A 19,754-nucleotide genomic window follows, 5' to 3' on the forward strand; every position below is an offset into this window, starting at 1 on the left:
CATAATATAAAGTAAATAGATTCAATAATAAAGTAACATGAAATATAGAATTCCGATATAAATTATAAACTAATATTCAGGTTTCTTAAATCCAAATGATAAAGAGAATTATGAGACAACTTTATAGTCAGCAGTTCGGCGGATCAGTTTGAATATTATTTAAATCAAATAGCTTTACATTCCAAAAAAAAGAGTAGTAATAATCTGGCCAATAATGGCGATTTTTCACCGTTAAATAATTTACTAATACTTTATACTAATTTAACCAATTCACTTATATACTAATATTTTTATTCTCTTTATCTGTTACTACCAGTATATTCCAATTACTTATCTGTTCTTGTATGATAACATTGAAATCACTCCATGACAATGTAAAAAAAGTCAACCTAAAATAAACCGCACACGCTGTAAATACAAACTTAAAAATAACAATACAAGAACCATATAAGAACAGAAATAATTGGCTTTTATATGTTATCAATACAATTTTTTCTTAACCTATTTATATTACAATGCATATCGACGACCTTTTAGTCTTGATACCAAATTGCATGTTTTCAGTGCTAGTCCCAGCTTTAGGCCCATGTATTTCATCATCATATCCGAGTTCAGCAAAAAAAGCCTTACCGCCAATTTCCTGTTTCCTAAACAATTGGTGGACTCCATGAACTGGATTACGTTTTCGATGCTCCATTCTTGTGTCGGGATCTTGTTAAGACTAGCGTGTGGTCGGCGTATGGGACTGGTTATCGCACAGACCGCACTCTTTTGCTGGTTCCTCCAACCCAAACAGATATCGACAGATCGACATCAACCTAAAGGTGAAATGCAACTTGATGGTGTACATGGTGCCCTCATGACTCTGCACGACCTCCTCGTCGTTCAAAGCGCTCATATGGGCCACAATCTTCTCCGATTTATTTGAAGAGTCCAATAGCTGACCATCCAGCTTTTTAGCCAGATCAATCGGAGAAGAGTGTTCTATTAAGCCGACCAATTGGCGGTGTCGATTAAGGAACCGCCATTGCATTATTTCTTTCTGAGGAGATGGGTGTAGAGGGAGCCGATGGAGGGGAGATGCTTCCGGGGCTTGGACTACATCGGGCATACTACATACTGACTGGGAGTGTGGTCGAGAATTCCACCAAAGAAGACCTAAATCTGAACATATTAGCTCCATTATCATTTTCTGACCTGGAAGCTGTAAGGGATGCCTTAATTTTGCACACCATCCTACAGGAAAGACGTCACGACTATCATATTTGTACCAGTAATCAAAAGCTCCTCTCTGTCCATCAAATGTATCATCTTGTTATTTTTCATTGCCCCAACTGTAGCACAGCATATTAATTCCACCGCTTCTAGTTTTTTCCCAATTTGGAACAAATTGGTTCTGAGACTGGTTCCTTTTGAAAAACTTTCGATGGAGCCATTTCAGCAAAACCCAAGATGAGGCTGTACCATGCCACCTGACTTTTCACAATGATCAATTTGGTGAATTTCATTTGAATCAATTATTACTGCATATTAATACTTAATCTTATTATCACTGCTATCTAAACGTAGTCTTAATCTAGGTCCTAAAAGACAAATAACAGTAGCAATACAAGTACATCTCTTCATTCATTCTAATGGGGTAGCTGAAGCAACTGCTGCTGGCGCATTTCCTTCTTCTGGTGTTTATTCGTACAAAATATGGAACTAGTCTTTCGATGGGCTAGTTGTGCTTCTAATTACATTGTCACATTTTTTTTTTTTTTAGAATTTTTTAGAATGAGTGGGAGGGGGGTTAATCACTTCGACCTTACAGATCCATTGTGTCCCCCTTTCTTGAATCATAACTCATCATACAGTCCCAGGGCTTTGACAAAAGCCAGTATCTGGGACGGTTTTATAGAGGGTAGTTCTCCATCTCCAATATCAGTCGTACCAAAATTCATGGCACGAATGGTTGTCGTCTCGGCGCACTCAGTGATGAGGTGTACTACATTGTCACATTGCAAACAAGGACAAGTTTAGAGAAAACATTGGCCATGAACTAGCTATCACGCGAAATCCAAGATGAGGCTGAAAATGTTGAGGGTCAGCCTACATTGTCACATTGCAAACAAGGACAAGTTTAGAGAAAACATTGGCCATGAACTAGCTATCACGCGAAATCCAAGATGAGGCTGAAAATGTTGAGGGTCAGCTTCACTATTGTTTACATGTAAGTGCTTATCCCAGTCAAACTGTTGATATGTTTCATACTGAAATGGCCCTGGTGATGATTCTAATTGGGCAGCTGAAGCAACTGCTACTGCCGCATTTCCTTCTTCTGGTGTTTATTCGTACAAAATATGGAACAATAGTCTTTCGATGGGCTATTTGTGCTTCTAATTACATTGTCGTCACATTGCAAACAAGGACAAGTTTTTAGAGAAAACATTGGCCATGAACTAGTTTTCACGCGAAATCCAAGACGAGGCTGAAAATGTTGAGGGTCAGCTTCACTATTGTTTACATGTAAGTACTTCTCCCAGTCAAACTGTTGATATGTTTCATACTGAAATGGCTCTGGTGATGATTCTAATTGGGTAGCTGAAGCAACTGCTACTGGCGCATTTCCTTCTTCTGATGTTTATTCGTACAAAATATGGAACAATATTCTTTCGATGGGCTACTTGTGCTTATAATTACATTGTCACATTGCAAACAAGGACAAGTTTTTAGAGAAAACATTGGCCATGAACTAGCTTTCATGCGAAATCCAAGATGAGGCTGAAAATGTTGAGGGGCAGCTTCACTATTGTTTACATGTAAGTACTCCTCCCAGTCAAACTGTTGATATGTTTCATACTGAAATGGCCCTGGTGATGATTCTAATGGGGTAGCTGAAGCAACTGCTGCTGGCGCATTTCCTTCTTCTGGTGTTTATTCATACAAAATATGGAACAATAGTCTTTCAAAGGGCTACTTGTGCTTCGAATTACTTTGCCACATTGACAGTTGTTTGAAATAAAAAAAAAGCACCAAAATTATTCAGAACAATTCCTTCTACTGCATATCTTATCATATAAAATTGCTAATAATGCGCGCATTTCCTTTTTCTGATGCTTAATCATACAAAATATTGAACAATAGTCTTTCGAAGGGCTACTTGTACTTCTAATTACATTGCCGCATTGCAAACAAACACCACTTTTCATGCATCAAAATTATTCAGAACAAATCCTTCTACTGAATCATATAAAATTGCTAATAATGCGCGCATTTCCTTTTTCTGATGTTTAATCATACAAAATATGGAACAATAGTCTTCCTACGGACTACTTGTGCTTCTAATTACATTGTCACATTGCAAACAAGCACCACCTTTCATGGATGCCTTTTGAAACTCCGAACGTACCGAGAATACCATCACGCATCTCCACATAGTTATCTGAACAATTTGGCGATTTTAAAATCTCCATGGAAGTAATATTCAATATAATTTTCTCCCCAGGTGTTCACAAAGAATAATACGTTCAGCTGAATTGCGAAATACCCCCGTGTGTTTATTTAACAGTAGTTTTTCAGCATCTGCTCTAGAAATTTTTCCATAGTACTATTCGTTTCCATGGGACCATTCGATCTCATGAAAGATGAACTAGATAAATCGTTACCCAGGTAAGCCATCACGTTGATCGGATCAAACAGGCCGGTTTTGCCGGAGGAAATGGTGCCTTTCCACAGAGGACTGTGCGTCTTTTCTTCTAATATTGTAATGACATCACCAAGTGTAAAACTCAGCATATGAGGCATTTAACTAGATGTTACTTTGGTTTGGTTTGGTTTTGTTTGATTTGTTTGATGAAATAGGGCCAATATCCGTAAATCTTGGCCTAGTGGCAAGCTCGTGCCTCCAACAATCCAACATCAAATTATAATGATCCAATGGAAATTAATCCAGTTATTGGAAATTAGGTTTATCAATGGCTTCCAATATTTGCTTGACTGTTAGAGCAACCCATGGCTGGAAGCCATAGAAAAAACATTTTCCATAAGGTCACAACCAAATGCCCAAACATCACGGACAGTGGTAAATTTTAAATAATTTATGGATTCGGGAGCACACCAGGCAATGGGTAATTTTAAATTGATGTTAAAAAAAACTAATGAAATGAGTGAACATAGTAGGTCTTTCAAGCCGGATATTAGCCTGGTTTCATTTCAATATAATTACTGGGAATTAATCCTTCGCGTCCATCTAACTCTGCTCTATACAAATTCATATCATCCTCCATATTCAATACCTTGAGTCCTTTGAGTCCTTTCCTGAAGCTTAACTCATCATCAGACGTTGCAATAAATGTTTCATGTTTGGCCACAGCCTCCATTTTCAGTAGTTTGATAGTTTTATTGGTTTTCCTTCGGAATGGGTAACTTTAAATTGATGTTAAAACTAGTCTGCAGCGACGCAAGTGCAGCGACATCTTCTCTTCCAATAACAAGGTTTGTTCCAGATCGTTCTGTCTTAGCAAAGCTATCAAATTCCGTACTTCCGTCTAAATCACCAGGGTTCGAAAATAATCCAATAAATTCCTCTGGAGTCTTGTCGTGCCTTTTCTCTTACTAGCAACTTTTGTAGCGACTACGCCAGCCTTATTATCAAGCTTAAAAAACTATACTTGTGCGAATTCCCCTGAAGAAAAAAGAGGACGTCTGGTCTTAAAGCGGCGAAGGCGGTTCTAACCCTGAAGCTGCCAAGAGACGCGACTGCAGCGACATCTTCTCTTCCAATAACAAGGCTTGTTCCACATCGTTCTGTCTTAGCAAAGCTATCAAATTCCGTACTTGATGCTGCTTGGCATTTAAATGACCTTTTTTATCTTGGGCAGACATATTGGCGGCCGTTTCATCTTCTTCTAGACAATTTTGAACAGCACTTCTTATAGCTTGTATCCAAACTTGTTTATCTTTCGGCTTATGAACTTTAAGCTCAAATATTTCTGGATCAGCAGCAGTAGGGTTGGAAGATATCAAATAAATTCCTCTGGAGTCTTGTCGTGCCATTTCGCTTACTAGTAATTTTTATAAAGAGACTACGCCAGCCTTACTGTCAGGCGTAAAAAGCTATACTTATGTCAATTCTCCTGAAGAAAAAAGAGGACGTCTGATAATATCATTACCAAAACTACTTGCATCTTCCCCCTTCCTTGCATCAGTATTGCTACGAATTTGATTGTTGTTAAAGACCTGTTACCTTGCGATATATCAGATTTTTTAAACTTATGTCCTTGATGAATTGTAAAGGATTTCGCGTCTATTCTCTTTTTCCTTTTCTGCTACCTGAGAGTCCACTTCAACTAGAATTTCTTTGACCAAACCTAAGACTATCTGCAGTACCTCTTGTTCTTGACAATATTATTTGCTTGTTTTAATCAAAGGCTATTCAACAAAGAATAATTCGTAAGGCGCTGCGTGACAAACAATATACATTCAGAAATGCCTTTTTTCTTTAACAGGTGGTTTGTTTGGCAATGCTTCCCAAATTCTTCAAATCTTTCGTCGTTTTGCAAATAAAACTTATATTTCTACTGCGTCTCGATGTCAAATACAAAATTCACCATAGGCAGACTTTAGTTTTACAGCATGAATATTAGAAAACTGTTGCAACAGGATATCTGCAATCGAGTTGGTCACAGCATTCTCTCTTTGGCGCTGTCTCAGGCTGGATAACAAACCTAAATGGAATTCAATGAGACCAGCTACTCTAGGAAACATTCTTTCTAAATTGGGACCCAGGTTGAAAACTTGTATAAACCTGCAAAAATATTTTGCATAACTAATAGCGGCATGCAATCGTTCTTCTTTGTTATAATAAATTCGTAGATCTGGTCCTATCTTTGATTATTATAGGTGTGTCGGAAGCCAACAGTCTAACCGTACTACCACCTACGTTGTCGATCAAAGACTCGTCTGCTGATTTTATCGAAAATTCAAAGATATACTCCTTTGTCGAATACGCTTGACTTTTCCGGTACCAGATAAATCTTCCAGTATTGTCCATAACTTTTTTTTTTTTAGTTTCCGGTTGTGATAACCAAGCTAGAGCCCCACTTCCTTTGGCTTGGAGGCTGATGTAAGAGAGAGGATCCAAGAGAACCTCCCAACGTGTCAGGTTTATATCCAGCCTCATTTAGCAATCGACGAATGTTTTCCTGAAGATAAGGGTATTATAAACTCTTATTCTTTATTCATCTTCAAAATTGATATCAATAGCAATTTAACGAAAAAGTTCTAATAATTACAATAATTATTAGATTATTCTCTCAAATCCACTCACTTTACTCTCGCTTTTAGTACCCTTTATTTTTACTTTGACGCATCCAACAATGTTATCCTTACAAGTGTTCTGATGAACTATCTATCGTTCCACACGTTTCGCAATATAAAACTGGTTTATTACTCAACGGTTTGTTGCACAGATCGCATATTTGAGAGGGTCCATAGCAGGCTGATACCCATTGATGAGCAAACACCTTGTTATTTTGCCCTTCTTCTTTCTGAAATACAGACTGCCCCGTTTCCGTCTCTTCTCCGAATGCCGATCGTATGGGATATGGTGAAAGTGATCCTTGAAGTGGATGTCGTAGTAGGCGTCGCTGGAGTGGCTGCCTTCCTCTTCTGTCCATGGGAAGAGTGGGCCAGAGATAATGGAGGGTGAAAACACTCTGGTTTCTCTAGAGAAATTCTTTGGGGTTGCAGTAACTGTTCAACCTTGCATTTCGCCTTGATTTTATTGAAGGTCTACTTCGTTCAAAGATTGCATGGATTCTGGTCTCACATTCGGCAATTGTTAAATAAGGATTTGATAATGTACATGGATTCTGACAACGTTGGTTGTTAATACAAGATTTATCAAGAGCGCATTCTCTGTCAAACATACTGTGTGATTGTTCATAACAGCGTATAAACGAATCAGCGGTTGCGGACACGTACGAGTTGCTTTATGCTTTCTGGCTTCACATTTAGCTGTTGACGCATATTGATGACCTTTTCTGCACTGGTCAGATGAATATGGTTGTTGGATTTGCAACCTGGCACTTCTTGTAGAGCTATACAATTATTAATATCGAGTCTAACCAGCTAATATCGAGTTTATAATATATTTTATATAAGGATGCACCATTGAAGATAAAAACAACTACAACTATTAGAGAGGTGAAATAGTTGTTATAACTGTTAGAACTGTTCATTATCATCGTTAGACTCGATATTAACTGTCAAATCCACTATTTCATCATGATCATATTTGTCTTCGGGGTCAGAACCTGCTGTAGTCTGAGACTGTCGTGATCTGCTAGACATACGCGAGTTCCTGCTGAATTTACCCTTTCTTACAGGACCTACTGTTTTATGATTAGCCGGTTTTACAGTAATTGTTAGGTTAAAATTGTTCATTATCATCATACAACAATAATTCAACAAGTCTCTTCTTAAGTTATCATCGTTATTAATAGGTAGAAAGTCTGGGTCACTAGAGTCTATGTAAGACACAAAAAAGGTTATATCCTTTAGCTTGCGCAGTCTTCCGAGGATCAACTGAAAATTGTCGAATTTTGTTTGCAAGGACGCACCATTGAAGATAAACTGATAAACACAACTACAACTATTAGAGATGTAAAATACCGTCATTTTTAGACTCGATATTAGCTGTCAAATCTACTATTTCACTTTGATCATATTTATCTTCGGGGTCCAAACCTGCTGTAGTCTGAGACTGTTGTACTCCGCTAGACATGCGCGAGTTCCTGCTGAAGCTACCCTTTTTTACTGGACCTACTCTTTTCTGATTGGCCGGTTTTACAGTAATTATTAGGTTAGAACTGTTCGTTATCATCATTTCTGTGACCTGATTAATAATTTTTGCTGTCACCTCAATACCATTTACTTATTCCTAAACCTCATTATTTACAATCCGAAAACCTATGGATTCCTCTAGACCACCCAAAACGAGTCTTGATATAAAGACTTCTGGGATTTTCTCTAATCCATTTTGTGTAACCTTTGCACTTGGTTCCATTCCTTATGTAAAACAAAAAAAAATACATGTAAAACCATAAATCATATTTCAAGATGAAATATTTAATCATGAAAAGGTTTATCAGACCCGTGGTTAAGTAACCTAACCGTCATGCAAGATGCTGATACTATATCCCCATCAATAATAGCAGAAACTAGTCTGAAGTCACTTGTATTTGATATGGGTAGTGTTTTGGTTTCCTGGTGAAGTACTTCCCAAGACTGTGAAAAAATCAAATTCCCAGATTTCACAGTACCATAACCATTTATTTCTTCTAAACTATCTCCTTTTCTTTATATGATGACCCTCAACAGAGGTTTCGCATTCAACAGGGCTCTTCTTAAGTTATCATCGTTATTAATAGGTAGGAAGTCTGGGTCACTAGTGTCTATGTAAGACAGTAAAAGGGCTATATCCTTAAGCTTGCGCAGTCTTTCGAGGATCGACTGAAAATTGTCGAATTTTGCTTGGGAATTCCTCTCCAAAAAGAAGCTACGAAACTCAGCCCCAAACTTGCTTTTCACTTCTATTTTATTGTCTAAAAATGACCTGGAAACTATTTTGTTCTTCGACATTTCTGTAGCATTAGGCGCTAGTGTTTTACACAATCTCGGATACAGATTTACACTAGGCGTATAGCGTTCACCATATTCGTTGCAAATTATGAAAGATAATTAATATAATTAATATTAGATAATTAATAGCAAAAGATTATAGCATACGCCTCCGCTAATATTTCCTTTAGCTTCATACAATATTTTGTGATATAAAATTAATTTATATTATATTATACTCTTCGTAAGATACACGAGATTGATTCCTATCACATTTGATATTTTGATCTGGAATTTCTGAGGCTCCGATTATATAGTAAATGGTGATCTTCCTGCCAGCATTTCATACAGTAAAACTTCCAAAGTCCACCAATCAACTGAAATCCATAGTCTTCACCTCTCAAGATCTTTGGGGCTATATAATTTGGAGTTCCGCAATAGGTGGAAGTTACACATACCGTAATCGATCAGTTTTCCCAGATTCCCAGATTCCCAGATTTCACAGTACCATAACCATTTATTTCTTCTAAACTATCTCCTTTTCTTTATATGATGACCCTCAACAGAGGTTTCGCATTCAACAGGGCTCTTCTTAAGTTATCATCGTTATTAATAGGTAGGAAGTCTGGGTCACTAGTGTCTATGTAAGACAGTAAAAGGGCTATATCCTTAAGCTTGCGCAGTCTTTCGAGGATCGACTGAAAATTGTCGAATTTTGCTTGGGAATTCCTCTCCAAAAAGAAGCTACGAAACTCAGCCCCAAACTTGCTTTTCACTTCTATTTTATTGTCTAAAATGACCTGGAAACTATTTTGTTCTTCGACATTTCTGTAGCATTAGGCGCTAGTGTTTTACACAATCTCGGATACAGATTTACACTAGGCGTATAGCGTTCACCATATTCGTTGCAAATTATGAAAGATAATTAATATAATTAATATTAGATAATTAATAGCAAAAGATTATAGCATACGCCTCCGCTAATATTTCCTTTAGCTTCATACAATATTTTGTGATATAAAATTAATTTATATTATATTATACTCTTCGTAAGATACACGAGATTGATTCCTATCACATTTGATATTTTGATCTGGAATTTCTGAGGCTCCGATTATATAGTAAATGGTGATCTTCCTGCCAGCATTTCATACAGTAAAACTTCCAAAGTCCACCAATCAACTGAAATCCATAGTCTTCACCTCTCAAGATCTTTGGGGCTATATAATTTGGAGTTCCGCAATAGGTGGAAGTTACACATACCGTAATCGATCAGTTTTCCCAGATTCCCAGATTCCCAGATTTCACAGTACCATAACCATTTATTTCTTCTAAACTATCTCCTTTTCTTTGTATGATGACCCTCAACAGAGGTTTCGCATTCAACAGGGCTCTTCTTAAGTTATCGTCGTTATTAATAGGTAGGAAGTCTGGGTCACTAGTGTCTATGTAAGACAGTAATAGGGTTGTATCCTTAAGCTTGCGCAGTCTTTCGAAATTGTCGAATTTTGTTTGGGAATTCCTCTCCAAAAAGAAGCTACGAAACTCAGCCCCAAACTTGCTTTTCATTTCTATTTTATTGTCTAAAAATGACCTGGAAACTATTTTGTTCTTCGACATTTCTGTAGCATTAGGCGCTAGTGTTTTACACAATCTCGGATACAGATTTATACTAGGCGTATAGCGTGCGCCATATTCGTTGCAAATAATGAAAGATAATTAATATAACTAATATTAGATAATTAAAGCAAAAGATTATAACATACGCCTCCGCTAATATTTCCTTTAGCTTCATACAATATTTTGTGATTTGACCCTCATGGTCCAACACAACATTATCCAACTTTAACTCCCTATAAATGATTCCTTTACAATGCAGGAAATTTAGAGCCAGAGATATCTCAGCAGCGTAAAATCTTGCATGTTCCTCGGGTAAATTCCTTTGTCTTTGCATGTGGAACTTTTTTTGCAAATCACCAACTCTTGTAGAATATTTAGGAGGTGAATATTTTAATCACCGCGACCTTACTGATCTATTGAGTGTTCCCTTCTTCACAGAAGAATTCTTCACAGAAGCACAGAATCTGCATTCGCCTTTGTTTCTCAGCTTCACTCTAGTGAGGTGTTCGTTGAGGAGACAGTGTCCTGTTAAAAACCCCGTGACAATCCGAAGATTGTTCTTACTTAAACCAAGGAAAATTTTTGATTTTTCTCGGTCGTAAGTTCTGAGAAACTTTTACGAGTGTCTTAGACCGTTGGAGGATTCCCATTCCAGATTACGGATGGAGTTTTCAGCTTCTCTGGGTACTTCCAATTTCGAATTGATGGTTACTGAGTTAAAGAAAGGAAAGTCTGATACCTCGGCCATATCCTGAGAGGAGACAAATATTACATTCCTAAGCTGATTCTACAAGGAAAAATAGAGGGACGGCGAGGCCCAGGAAGAAAACAACATTCCTGGCTAAGAAACATACGGGATTGGTGTAACATCAGCAACGCAGCCACCATATTTCGAAGAGCCGAAAACGGCACTTTACACATTGTATGAAGAGTACAGACAATCGCCAACGTGCGGCTAAGCATAAGGCACAGGAAGAAGAGAAAGAAGGTTACTGAGTTGATCACGTTTAGTGCTGCTTGACTATCGGATAAGATGGCTATTTCTTGTTTTTAGTCCCATCTAAGATAAATTCTACGCATCTTTCGATAGCGTAGATTTCTGCCTGAAGGATGCTGGGGTATTGGTTAGGAGTATTTAGTTTCCAGCCTAAATACTCCTATCCCTGTCCTTGCTTTGGTTTTGGAAGCATCAGTATATCACGTTATGGTATGGTCTTTTATATGCTGAGCAAACTTTCTCTCTTCCAATCCTCTTTAGTGCTCAATGTTATAGTGAGGTATTTCTCAAAGTTGTATATTCTTGGTATGTATATTTTTATATTCTTGGTACTTCTTGGTACTTCCACTGGGAGTTAGAGGAGTGAAATTTTCTTTTTGAGGGTCGACTTAAAAATTGTCCCAGTACGTTCCGTCAATGACCATTCTAATCATTGTTGCATTGGTATCTACCGACGACAATGTGCAGTGGTGTTAGGTCTAAGATGACCTTTATTGCTGCTGTTGGGCATATTCTTATGGCACCTGTGATGCAGATGTATGTCAGTCTCTGTACTTTGCACAAGTTTTGCCCTCATTTTGTGTACCAAGCAACTCTTTCATAGGTAATCATTGTATACATACATCACCAACTCTTACAAACCCAATCACAAAAACCACTCTTGTAGGTGTCCGGGAGCATAAATGAGGAATGGATGATCTGGAGCCGTTTCAAAAACACGTTTTTCTGTTTGTACCCAAACAATGTCTTCATCATCAGTGAGAGCCTTTTTAATAACTTTTATGTCATAGATTATTTTAGTTTTCTTCAGTTTTACAATCAAAACCTTAGCGTATGAGCCTCTTCCAATAACTCTAATAAGTTCAAAATCATTTAAAGAATACTGACGTTGAGAACCAGGTTCTAAATTATTCAGCGGCTTGTTCGAATCTTCGACTGGTGACATCCGAGACTCTAGTGACATCTGGGAATGTATCATTGTGTTCAATGACACTACTTTAAATGCTTTCATTTGTAGATGTTGTAACAGGCACTGACATTTCTCCATTTCTATCATTACGGGATACAAATTCTAGGATATGATCGCTAGTACAAGCTACATTAACTGCTTGGTGACAATTTTTGTGCACTAATAATTTACATTGAATACACTTAAACCGTTGTCGGCCCAAACCTCAGATTCCATTATGACAATAAGTGCAAAACGCTCTTCTATTGAATCGTTTAGCTTGGGAAATGTGTCCGTTTAGCCTATACATTTTTCTCTATCTTCTTGTGTCCCTTATATAGATACTTCTGTCCTCTCCTTGGCACGGAATTCATCGTTGTGGAGGAGCTTTAGGAATAACATGAATTGTAATCTCGGAGTCTTTGTTTATTACGTGTAATCTAAAGGCCTCGTTTAATTAAACTGCGTGGAAATAGAGCACGGGTCTCCTTCTCCATCTACTCATTTCATGGTGAAGATTTGGTCCTGGGAAAATCGGCACATACATTTGATCACATACATAATACTAAATAACCAATGAATAGATTGAAGTAAACATTGAAGCTCTTTGAACATCAAGAAAGAAGGTATTTTGAAAGAGAGGTTTTTTATACCAGGGAGTTTTTCAAAAACAGGTTTTTCTCTTTGTACTCAATCAATGTCTTCATCATCAGTGGGAGCCTTTTTAATAACCTTCATGTCATAGATTCTTTTAGTTTTCTTCAGTTTTACAATCAAAACTTTAGCGTATGAGCGTCTTCCGATAACTCTAATAAGTTCAAAATCATTTAAAGAATACTGACGTTGAGAACCAGGTTCTAAATTATCCAGCGGCTTGTTCGGATCTTCGACTGGTGACATCCGAGACTCTAGTGATATCTGGGAATGTATCATTGTATTCAATAATAAAATTATATAAGGATTCTTGCCACTTAACTGCTAATATAGAAATTTAATTCTACGCTGTGTTTGTCATAATGCGGATCAACCTGCTCTCACTACCGGTTTCTATATGTTTTTTATTTATATCGAGTTTATAATCATCTACCGATGATGCTAACATGGTTAGCGAAACGCGCGTCCAGTGTAAAAGTAAAAGTGTTTTGGTGTATTGTGGTGGTTTAGTGTAATTTTATTTTGCTGTGTAACACCAAAGGTTCCAACCCTCAACTGTAAGGTTATCATGCCGAAGATTTCTCCGTTACTTTCCAAGACTGGAATTCGATTTACGGCCACCTTTGCTGAATCCAACCATCCACAGAAAAATGGGGGGTGCAATTTTAAAAAACCCAAAACTCCATCATAACCCCCTCATGCGATACCCTATATACAACAAAATATCCCCGGGATATCCCCGTTTATAAACCATACAATGACCGTACAAAATTCCTCTTCATATCCCCGACAACAACGACGACACTGGACCTCCTAATACCAATTCCTAATACCAATGAGCCATCCTGTATGCATATAGTAAAAAAACAACTATTTTTAATGTCTTATGGATCTAAAATGGGTTTAAGAACAACCAAACTAACATTGAACATTTTAAAATAGGTATGACACACTTTCACTATTGTATGTACGTCTCACAGCCTCGGCAAACATCATCGATACATCTATACACTGAAGTTTTGAGCACTATTTCGTGTGCTCATCTTGAGGAATGGGGTTGGTTACGACCACAGCTTCGAAACAGGCGTTGTTTATTTTGCGGTCCGGAGAAAATGCCGTGCGTCAAAATGGCGTAGACATTTGAGACACACGCTACCATCAATTTTTCGGCCGCGTGGCAGATCGTACCGCACGTGTCCGCCATATCGTCTACCAAAATGGCCACGCGGTCCTTGACGTCACCTACCTGGACCATCGAAGCCACCTCGTCAGCCTTTTTTCTCTTTTTGTGGATCAAGGCGATTTCTACGTTCAATCTGTCACTCTTTTAGCTCCACCAGCGTCAGGGGATACGATTATACTATTCCTCCATTCTGTGATGTTTTCTTTAATCCATTTTAAAACTGTTAGTTCTGCATATAAATTATCGACAGGCATATCGAAAAATCCCTGAATTTGGGAGGCGTGAAGATCCATCGTGATGATGTGATCTGTTCCAGCTACTAACAGCATGTTGGCAACCAATTTTGCAAAAATGAGTGCCTTACTCTTGCCTTTCTTGTCCTGTCTAGCGTAAAGGAAACAGGGTATAACAGTTGTAACGCGACTGGCAGAGGCTATATTGCAAGGGTTGATCATAATCAGCAACTCCATCAGGTTGTCGTTTACCTCTCCTGATCCGGATTGTGTAATGTATACATCCTCTTCCCTTACAGACTCTCCAATTTCCACACATGTCTTCAAATTAGAGAATTTCTTCGTGACCACTTTACCAATATCAATATCAATATCGAGGTAGCAAATCTGTATGCAATAAAAATTATAGCTAAGATACAAAATACCTCCAGCGGTTTTATTATTATTATTCTTTCTTTTATGTGTCATACATTTCAAGTGGTGTAAGTAGTTGTGGTTCATCGGTTAGTAACAAGATATACAGCTTTGAAACAGGCGTTGTTATTCTGCTGATGGCCTGTCCGCAGAAAATGCCGTGCGTCAAAATGGCGTAAACTTTGGTGGCACCCGCTTCCATCAATTTTTGGGCCGCGTGGCAGATGCTACCGCACGTGTCCGCCATATTGTCCACCAAAATGGCCACGCGGTCCTTGACGTCATCTACCAGGACCATCGAAGCCACCTCGTTAGCCTTTTTCCTCCCTTTGTGGATCAAGGGCAACGGCCCAGCTACGTCGAAACACAGGTTCCTATTAGAACACCGAAGTTAAGCGGCGTAAGGCGATACTAGTGGATGGACGGGTGACCGGTTCGAAACTCTGTATCGTGCTGTTGTCCAAAAAAAGGCAAAAGTGTAAAATCTATTGACACACACTGCTCATTCACGCCGGTTCGAGGCCGAATGAGATCGGATATCTCGTGAGTAAGAGTCGATTTAGACACTTGCCAAGTCGGTAGGCCATTGACCATGATATGGCCGAGGACCGCGGTTCGGATTCCGCGTAAACAAAGTAGGCCTCGTCCAGATTAACCCTGGCAGCAAAAAGGAGACGTTAACTGAAATCTTTCGTTTACTTTGTCGATCAAGGCGAATTCGACGTTCAATCTCTCAGCGATAGATGTCACTCTTTTAGCTCCACCTGCTCCATTCTGCGAGGTTTTCTTTAATCCATTTTAAAACTTCTGGTTCGGCATATAAATTATCGACAGGTATATCGAAACATCCCTTAATTTGGAACGCGTGAAGGTCCATCGTGATGATGTAATCTGCTCCAGCTACTAATAGCATGTTGGCAACCAATTTTGCAGAAATGGGTGCCTTACTCTTGTCTTTTTTGTCCTGTCTAGCGTAAAAGAAACAGAGTATAACAGCTGTAACTTGACTGGCAAAGGCTATTTTAAAAGCGTTGATCATAATCAGCAACTCCATCAGATTGTCGTTTACCTCTCCTGATCCGGATTGTATAATGTAAACATCCTCTCCCCTTACAGACTCTCCAATTTCCACACATGTCTACAAATTGGAGAATTTCTTCGTGACTACTTTACCAATATCAATATCGAGGTAGCAGATCTGTATGCAATAAAAATTATAGCTAAGATCCAAAATTTCTATGTGAGGGGTTATTATTATTATTATTCTTTCTTTTATGTATCACACTTTTCAAGTGGTGTAAGAAACTGTAGTTCATCCGTCAGTGACAAGATGTTCAGCTTTTTAGAAGTATTAGATAGCATTTCGGGCATTGTTACATGTATAGAGAAGAACTGATTATATAATATATGTAAATTCCAGTCTAGTCCGAGCTCTTTGAAACTGTTTTTTTTTAAATATTTTGGGTATTAATAATAATATAATAATATATCTGCAATGTCGGGCTCTGGTACACTGAGAAGTCTGGGAGAAATAGCACTACTACAGTTTTGTTACCCGATCTCCGCTTTGGGTTGTAACGGCAAACGAGTATCTCGATTCCCACAATTAGACACTCGTAAGTCTGGGACCACACAGTGAGTGAGCGAATAATCAGGAGGGCATGGAAAAGAGGTTTCGTTGTTCTTCTTTAGTCACACGACCTTGTCACTGTTGTTGTATCGGGCTATAAAGTCGTCAAAAGTAAAAATATTTCGAAGTAGACAGTTAATGCCAATATCAATAATAGAGAAATCATTTTAGAGATCGGTGTCGTACCAAGTCGCGACTTGGTCGCCTCCATCGCATTGTATCCACCCCCATGTCCATATATATTTGTAGTTCGCTAAACAGGGCTTGTTGCTGTTGATATGGCTTTCCGCCACGACTACTGTGAACGCTAGGCGGATCTTCTCTATTATCGTAGGCCTGTTCATGACTTAACATATCCTGGAAATCTGTGCCTATGCAGATCCGAGTTCCAGGCCTAGCCAGCTAGACAGCGATTTCAGCAATCTCACAATTACAGGAATACCACCAACGACTCTGAATTGATTTTGTGCGATTTCAAATGTATCGTGTCTCGATGTCATAGAGAGCGCATATGGCGGCTTCTGTGATCATAATCTCTGGCAGTCACGATGGTTCTCCCCAACACGGAAATGCCATCGCATTGACAAACAGTTTCTTTGTTAAACTGATTGTTACAAGTCAAATGCCTACAGCACAAGTGACTACATTGCCATCTGGAGATGACAGGACTTATACCAAAGATGAAAGTAAAGCGTCCAGTCCGTTGACGTTTGTTAAGTTGCGTCAGATAAGTTTCTTAAAGTCCACAGACAGTTTTAGACCAATGTCTGACCTTCACTGCCCAAGTGCATGGCTAGAATAGCTTGCATACCGCCCGGTTCTACTATGGCTGGCTTGTTGCTAAAGCAAACCGACAAAACCATCAAAACTCTTGAAGTCGTCCACAACAGCTTCTCATAATTATTGTAAGACCTCATTACCTTTGTAACCTAACCTAACCAACTCAATCGATCCTTGCGAAGCCAAAATAATCAGCTTGCTTTCCTGGTTACCAAAGGCCAACTGAATTCTATTACTGAAGATTTTCATCCTGAACCTTTCCTCAGTCTCTCCTCCTCGGATAGATACGAGTAGGACGCATCCGTGTCCATACCGCCGTTGTCTTTAATGTAGCGGAAGGCGTGGTCCATGAGACCGCCTTTGTAGGCGTTTTCCATGAAGATTTTCATCCTGTACCTTTCGTCAGTCTCGCTGTCGTAGTTTTTAGAATATTGCATCTTAATATTTATCTCTCGTCCCCGGCTAGATATGGAATTGATGTAGCGGAAGGTGTTGTCGATCAGACCGCAGTTGTGGGCGTTTTCCATGAACATTTTCATCCTGAACCTTTCCTCAGTCTCTCCTCCTCGGATAGATACGAGTAGGACGCTTCCGTGTCGATACCGCCGTTGTCTTTGATGTAGCGGAAAGCGTGGTCCATGAGACCGCCTTTATGGGCGTTTTCATGAAGATTTTCATCCTGTACCTTTCCTCAGTCTCGCTGTCGTAGTTTTTAGAATGTTGCATCTTAATCTTTGTCTCTCCTCCTCGGCTGGATATGGATAGGACGCTTCCGTGTCGATACCGCTGTTGTCTTTGATGTAGCGGAAGGCGTGGTCCATGAGACCGCCTTTGTGGGCGTTTTCCATGAAGATTTTCATCCTGAACCTTTCCACAGTCTGGCTGTCGTAGTTTGGTTTGTTTAGGTTAGATTAATTGATGTTTGTCATCTGATATGGATAGTCTCACTGTCGCAGTTTTTGGAATATTGCATCTTAAACCTAGATTTTCATCCTCAGTTAGATATGGTAAGGACGCTTCCGTGTTGTCTTTCATGTAGAGGAACGCGTTGGCCATGAGACCGCCTTTGTGGGCGTTTTCCATGAAGATTTCTCATCCTGAACCTTTCCTCAGTCTCGCTGTCGTAGTTTTTGGAATGTTGCATCTTAAATGATGACCATTGCTCTTGTACTAAATCATAGAAAGAGACTGCTTGACAGCTGATGACTACTGCTGCCAGAATAAGTAACAACTTCATTTTTTAGTGGAAATAGATAACAAGTCTATAAGGTTGTAGGAGCTACTTTTCAACTGTAAATTTTAATTGAAGTACTTATTTAGGTGCTGTCTGCAAATCTTAATTAATTAAAAATAGTCAACAAGCAAATTTCAAAAATATATGTACATACATGTACTGCGAAACAGGCATTTCTTTTTTGAATTTTAGTACAGTTTTGTTTAATTATTGCAATAACTATTTTACGTTTTCTTTTTGTTAGTTTTAAATAATTATATCAATGTTATTAACGTTTACTTCAGTGGTGTTGTAACTTTTAATTCCCATTTTTATCTCTGGTGGTTCATGGGAAATACCTCTAGAAGCTCTGTCCCCCATAAATGGTGTAGGGAATATTTACTAGATGGTTAAAATGCATTTTTTTCGCTTTTTATATTTACTTAACCTTTGCTTGCATAGGTTGGATTCTTAAATGTCGATGTTGCTTGCTTGTAAATTGGATTCTTACCAGTATCCCATTGATCATCAGTACTGGTAGTTAGATTACCTACTGTTTGTCCTTATTTTGTTTGCAGTGAAGGCAATTAGTCTCGGCGTTCATGATTGAACCATGTGACGATATATTGGGTGGATTTTATCTTTTCTGTTTGTAAATTGATGATTCGAGATTCCCAATCCGTGGTGACGCGTGGCATTATTCTAGTTTCTTGGTTTGTTGAATAAATACCATATTTTTCTGTCTCGTGATCTTGGTTTGTGGCAAAGGAGCCACATTGTTATGTTGCCCAGGTACCATTTCTGGCTAGTATCCTGGTAATTAGATTACTGTTTTTGCTCATTTTGATTGCAATGGTGGCAACTAGTCTCGTTGGCTAGTATTTGATGGTTGTACTTTTCTAATTTGTCATCTGATATGGATATATTATTGCTATTGATGAGTTGTAAAAGTTTTAGAAATAGCACACAGCTTTAGAAATATCCGAGCTTTTTTAACCTTTTTGTTGCTTTCTCTGGATTTATTTTGCAGCGATACACTCAGATTTCGCATTTTTTTCCTATAAGTTTTTTATCAGTTTTTTCAACTCTAGACGTATTAATACTGTTTTGAGTTGACCTATTAATACTGTTTTCCAACTCCATCAATTTTCTGTTATCTTCTTCAGTAAAAGTTTTTAAATTTTCTGCATTCTCTAACTTGGTTTCTACTGATTCTAATTCTCCAGTATATTTTATTTTCGAGATAATAGTGCTTATTTACGCGTTTGCTTTAATTTTTCTTGTGAGCTTTTTATCTTTTTTTGGGGGTTTTTAGTATATTAGCGGCATTAATTTGCAATCTTTCTCTTCCTGTTTCCAGCGGTACGAATTCAGTAACTCCAGCGGGACAAACCCATCCTTCAGGACCATCATACACGGCTAGATTGTGTTTTGTCGGTACCGAATCATCCATGTGGTGGTTGATCAGGCTCATGAT

At 38.5% G+C, this 19,754-nt stretch overlaps 7 pseudogenes; all 7 read right to left on the minus strand.

Moving 5' to 3' along the window:
- Window positions 1-475: 475 nt before the first annotated feature.
- Window positions 476-1,626, minus strand: LOC115885890 (annotated as a pseudogene).
- Window positions 1,627-4,692: 3,066 nt separating this feature from the next.
- Window positions 4,693-6,163, minus strand: LOC115885891 (annotated as a pseudogene).
- A 1,476-nt stretch (window positions 6,164-7,639) lies between these two features.
- On the minus strand, window positions 7,640-8,625 carry LOC115885869 (annotated as a pseudogene).
- A 202-nt stretch (window positions 8,626-8,827) lies between these two features.
- On the minus strand, window positions 8,828-12,534 carry LOC115885892 (annotated as a pseudogene).
- A 1,208-nt stretch (window positions 12,535-13,742) lies between these two features.
- On the minus strand, window positions 13,743-14,741 carry LOC115885893 (annotated as a pseudogene).
- LOC115885894 lies at window positions 14,738-16,638 on the minus strand (annotated as a pseudogene).
- A 17-nt stretch (window positions 16,639-16,655) lies between these two features.
- LOC115885895 lies at window positions 16,656-17,313 on the minus strand (annotated as a pseudogene).
- Between the last annotated feature and the right edge of the window lie 2,441 nt (window positions 17,314-19,754).

Source organism: Sitophilus oryzae, unplaced genomic scaffold (assembly GCF_002938485.1).
Source record: "Sitophilus oryzae breed Bouriz unplaced genomic scaffold, Soryzae_2.0 scaffold_465_pilon_pilon, whole genome shotgun sequence".
NCBI lineage: Eukaryota > Metazoa > Arthropoda > Insecta > Coleoptera > Curculionidae > Sitophilus > Sitophilus oryzae.